Raw genomic sequence first — 6,351 nt, 5'->3', positions numbered from 1 at the left:
TAATATCCCCAACTCTGACAGACATGTGGAATGATAAAATCACAGAATTCACCCTGGCACCATGTGTACACACCCATCTGCTACAACCCTGACTTTTTAATCAACAAATTACAGATAAAAGAAAATAAATTGAAAGTAAAAGGTATCGCTCACGTTGAAATTGCTATAAAAAATTTAAAAAACTCTTTGAGCTAAAAGTTCACTGTCTCCTCCGGTATCTAGACTACATTCATTTATAATAAAAAATATCAGTTTGATACAGGTTTGAAAACAGGTTTGGTAGTAAACCTCAACAAATTGGCAAATTCGCTTAAAGTCCCCCTGTGGTGGAAATCAAGTTTTTAATGTTGTTTATGTCTATGTGCTGTTTTTAATTTGCTTTAAGACAAAGCATGTCCAAATTCATATCAACACCATTGCTGAGTAGTTTTTCCTTAAAACTGCAGTCAACCAAAGACAGTCTCAAAAATGTGGTTTGAAATTGCTGGTGTTTCTGACGTCACAAACTACCTTATAACCAATCACGTGAATGTGCCGGAGGGCTTTAGCATATCATTAACAGCGAACTAGCAGGGGAGGTTGATATCGGGTAGATTTAGCAAGGTGTATGATGTATATGTTCTGATGAACTATATACCTTTCTCCACTGACGTTCTGAGTTGTTGGTGATTGTTAGAAGGCAGCTGTCTGACTCTGAGATGGTGAACGGGAACATGGTTTGTGTAACATTAGCAACACATTATTAGCTGTTTGATATCATAGTCAAGCAAAAGGCTATTCATATTAATTACAGATAAGCGATAATTAGCGATAAAGGGATACAATTATTCACTACAGGGGAATTGTACAGAATCTTGGGATCTTATGACCCTTCCATATCACTTCCCAATAGTAAATGGGATAGTATCTCAAATAATGCCAATTTTTGGACGCAAATATAAAAGTCTTCACATATTGTCAGAGGCGGCGCCAGGGGGGGTCTTGGGGGGTCTCAAGACCCTCCCAAAAAATGCTTTGACCCCCCATTTGACCCCCCACCCCCTTCCTGATTAAAAAATATACATATCCGGGATAAATATTTAAAAATGTTTATCTTCAAACTACGCAGAACAATAATAATTAATAATTTATTCGACATACAAAATATATAAACATAAGAATCACGTTCCCTCTAAGCTGCGCGCGTGCGCGGTGGTGCACTTCTGATGCCGCGGCTGCGCAGAAAAGAATAATATGCCACGCGGAGGACTGACGCGAAATGTGTGGGGAAATCCATTTGATTGTATGTGAGAAATAATTGCAGTGCTCAAACTGGTGAGTGCAGTTAACAGGTTTCAAAGAAAGAGAATGATATGAGCGCGTGTGATTGGCAGTGAGTCGTGTGTGCGGACCAAATATCCGAGAGGCAACGAGAAACGCAAAGACATGTGAAATAAAATCACAATATCATGTTTTAAAGAAGAGTGGTTTGATTAAAGTGGTGGAAATAACGGATGATGGACACAGAACGGTAACAATTACACACCCACCCGCGTGCAAACTCAAAATACATCATTAGTTTACATAGATTTAAATAGTTTCAGGCATGGTTAGATTAGGCTACTATAAAAGAGTTCACATTGACTTTTCTTGAATATATTTAGCTATTAGATCTAGCTATTTACAGTAAATGCTTCAGTTTGTTTTCATATTATAATAATATAATATGAAAACAAATTGAAGCATTTAAACTATCACTTCAAATACTTCAATTCATTTTTTTATATTATATTATATTGGGCATATATTTTATTATATTATAAGCCTAAATAAAGAATCTCACAAGGGTATTGTTTAGGGCTCATTGCCATTAAAAAGTTTGAAACCCCCTGCTAAAAAAAATTTAGGCTCGGAAATTCATAAGCTATAAACAATCATTTAATGATGGTTTAATGCTGCCTGTACAATTAATTGACTGTACAAAAACACTTTATGGTTTTCCTAAACCATCTCAGTGTAACAGCTTCATTTTCTTTTATAATATATTATATTATTGTAAAGAATTGAACTGTCCTGCAGAAGATTTTGTCAATAATTTTTCATAGGATTTCTTAGTATAGACTGGAAACAGAGGACACCGAGGAATTGGAGGATGAGGAGGATACTATTTTGTAAATATGTTTTCTGTCATGGGTGTGACTATGGCAATTAAAGCTCGAGCATATTGTTTGCAAACTGCATTTGATTAATTAATTAAAAACAAAAAACCGTCGGTGTGTGAATGGGTGAATGTGAGGCAATATGTAAAGCGCTTTGGTGGCCATTGGGTCTGTGAAAGCGCTATATAAATGCAGTCCATTTACCATTTACCATTTGTTAAGTAGCAGCAATATGCAGTTATTAGCCGTGTCCACTGTATTTTTTGTTGGTTTTCATGAGACCCCCCTTGAAATGACCAGGACCCCCCATTGCCCCCCCAATCAAAATTGTCTGGAGCCGCCACTGCATATTGTTAGGGGTATTCTGGGTTTAATGTCTGTTTTGGCTGTGTTTTGCAATTGTTTTAGTTCAGTTTTCTGTGTTTGGGTTTGGTTTCCTTGGTTTTTCACTGATTAATTATGATCTCCACCTGTTCTCTATTTTGTTGATACTTGCAGCCACGCCCCGGCCCAGTGCCTTTCTTCACGAAACCACTCATCCATTATGTAGCACAATCTCTGGCTCAAACTTGCTGAGACCAGCTCTTTTTCTGTTTTGGGGGACAGCAGAATGGGAAGGCTGTCCCCAAACTAAGGATGGCCCATTGGATTGTGGATGCCACTGCCTTGGCATACTAGGCCCATAACTTCTAACTGTAATTCTCACCCCTGTCCACTTAGTGGCGAGTGCGCTCTTGCTGACTTTCAAGTTAATGGTAGACGAATGGCTTTTCTGACTTATGTGACATTGTTTACAAGCTGTTTTATTGACGTCTTTCTGCGGTTGAAACACTGATTTAGTGATTACATGAGATGAGAGACATGTACGGATTTCGGTAAGTTGGACTGTATCTTTCAACATATTTTCTGATGTTCAATCATGTTTATTTCCTTCTGTAACATAGTAAAGGGGAAGGGATGATGTTGTTCACTTTGCTTGAACTGAGGCTACAGTGATCTCTCGTGCCACATTAAAGAGCGCCAAAACGGTATTGATTGTTTGAATTGTGTGATCAAATGGACAGAATTTGAAAGCCTGAAAGACTTTGTTTCATATCAAAAGTAACAAAACACAAAGCTTATTGCGATTTATTGGACAAACATTCATGATAAAACCTGAAAAGTGGCTCACGATCGCTGTTCAACTTTCTCTTCATAAACAAATGCATAATCTAGCCTATAGCTTGTCCTGTAAGTTTGTGAATAAAAATGAAAATGTGAAAAAAAAAGAGTCTGTTACATTGCTTATTATCATTAAAATATGAAAAATAAAATGATGTGTAATAATAGATTATGACGGACGAATTTGTACGACCCTGTCCGTCAAAATGATGAACAATGCGGAAGTCTAACGACCTCTGATATATATATATATATATATATATATATAATTTATATATCCTTGTGAACAAGAAAGTAAATACAAAAATTAAGTTTTGTACACATTTCAGTATGTATATGGTAGGATGGGGGAAGATGCCCCTCTTAAGAACAATGTGAACTTATTTTTAAATTTTAAAGTTTATCATGTGCAGGATGATGATGCATTAGTCAATGTGTTATTATAGGAAATAAGTAGGAACATTTGCTGAAATAGTTGTTGTAGCACAAAATATCAAATATTAAAAGAGGGGTAAGATGGCCCCTACAGGGGTCTAATTTATATTTTTACTTCAAAATAAAATCTATAAATTTTACTCCACAAACATAAAAACATCAATGTCTCAGCAAGTCGCTCATTACCAAATAAAATACTTTGATATTCAACGTAATACAATATCGTAGATCACTATTTTTTTAACCTCAAAACGGTTTTGGCTGACTAAATCTCACAAATGTTGATATTCAGATGAAATGGCAAAATTACAAATAGCGTAGCAAATCATCAAAAATGCTGAGATGAGATTTTGTGTCATCTATGGTCAGGAGAAAGAAAAAAAAGGTGAGTGGGGATCATCTTGCCCCAACAAACCCTAGGCCTATACAAATTTATGTGCGAGTATGAGAGAGTGAGTATACTGTATACATACTTCACAGAGAGATGCATCATCTAATCGGCCCTGAGCAATTCATGTCCTTTCCTAAAACATCAATTAAAGACGGAGTCTTGAGTGATGACATTCCCTTTATTAATCTTATCATGTGTCATAACCTGCTCTCTTGGCTGCAGAACAGCATCATTTGGATACATATTAAAGCTGGCTATTGTAAAAAATAAAAATAAATTAGTAATTACCTCATGGGCAAAACGAGTATGCAGGTGAAAAAAATATCAGAATCTTTGTGCATAAATGTTATATTTATAAATTGTTATAGCATTCAGATATCATTACTCCTGCTAATATTAAAGTGGTGTTTAAGGGAAGCAGTAGGGTTCAATTCACCACAGGCAGTTCTAGCCTGGGGATTGCTTGATTGTGGAATATCCCTTCAACTCCTCCTCCCTTCTCGGCCTTAAACGGATCTCATCGTGATCTCTGGAAGAAGTTCCTACACATGCACTGACACAGGCTGGGCAGGACTGCTGCTTTTTAGCGTTCTGTATTTTCCAGTCATCTCTTCTCATTTCCTGCCCTCAAATGAGTGTGCAGAAAAAGAAAAAATCCTTTATTGGTTCTCAGTACCAATTCAGTTCAACTAAAATGTGTCTACACAACAAGTACAGCCAGGGACGAGCTATAGGTTTCACTGGAATTTCATCAGCTTTTCAAGCAAACAATCATACGAAGACACACGGTAAAAAAGGGCCCTTGCAAAGCCCTGTCCATGTCTCACAAATTCCATGTGATTAAGTAACATAGAGATTGTGTGTGTGCGTGTGTGTGTGTGTAAGAGAGAGACAGCATGAGAGAGTAAATAACACAGTGAGTCCAGAGATGTAATAAAGGCAAAGATTGTCCCTCAGGGAATCATGGTTGTGTGCGACCAATATGCTCTATATTTCTTCTTCGCTGTCTTCTATCATCACTTTAATCCCCCAAATTACCAACAAAGCCTTCCTTGAAATTTGAGCGTATTTTCCATGATATAATCATATAATATATGGCGAGGACAGAAATGAACATGGCTGAGCTCAGAGTAAATATTTGAGGTTTGTTTTTCAGCTGTTTTATAACATTGAGTGTGACTGGAGATGGAACAGAATTTGGGTCGAAATGGAGGCCTTGTGGGTCCCTACATATCTGAGGAGATAATATTTGTCAAATAAAATTTCCTCACACTATGTTGGGGTGGAGCTTTATGAGACAACTTAAGTGGTAGTTAAATTAAATGGAAACTCATAACATATAAATAAACTAATTTATATTCATTACTTAATGCTTTTAAAAAGACCAGTAATGTGTTTATTTACACACTGTCACAGTGTCCGTCTGCACCTCTCAGTCCTCGTCTGCACTACACTTCCCAGAAGCCTTCTTGTCTCCACACCTGAATTCACTCCCTCAATCACCCACCTGTTCTTCGTCATCATCATCCGTGTCACCTGTCCTCACCTAGTTATTGTTCATTTGCATCTGTATTTAGTCTCCTTCTGTTCAGTTAGTCTGGGTCGGTTATTGTCTATGTCACGTTGTTTGTATCATCTGCCCGTTTGCTTGCCTGTATCTGGTTTTAAATTTTTGACTCAGCCCTCTCTTCAACCTGTACCACAACCGTGACACATACATGAAATATTATATAATATATTATTTAAAATGTATATACTTATTTTATTTTCAAACTTTAAATTATTGTATTAATAATTTAACTAATTTTATAATGAATTTAATTTGTGTGACGACAGAGCAGAATTTTCAGTAGCCGTTGCTCTTCAGAAATCATTCTAATATACTGCTTTGGTGCTCAAGAAATATTTCTTATATTATTATCAATGTTGATAACAGTTGTGCTGTTGTTGTTGTTTTGTGGAAACCATGATTTTTTTTCAGGATTCTTATAGAAAGTAAAACAAATATAATTTATTTGACAGAATATTTGTAACAATGTAAAAGTATTTACTGTCACTTTTGATAAATTTAATGCACACTTGCTGAAAAAAAAAAGTATTTTTGGGTTCATGTAACCCAAACTTTCAAATGTGTCACCATTGGTTGCAGCAGGAATGGGGAAAAAAGTAGCAGGATGTTTGTGCTGGGGTCTTTATTAAACATCAAAATCAAAAATCAAAATAACC

The sequence above is a fragment of the Rhinichthys klamathensis genome, unplaced genomic scaffold (genome assembly GCF_029890125.1).
Source record: "Rhinichthys klamathensis goyatoka isolate OS25496 unplaced genomic scaffold, OSU_Roscu_1.1 h1tg000036l_1, whole genome shotgun sequence".
Classification (NCBI taxonomy): domain Eukaryota; kingdom Metazoa; phylum Chordata; class Actinopteri; order Cypriniformes; family Leuciscidae; genus Rhinichthys; species Rhinichthys klamathensis.
Note: the sequence above shows the minus strand (reverse complement) of the source record.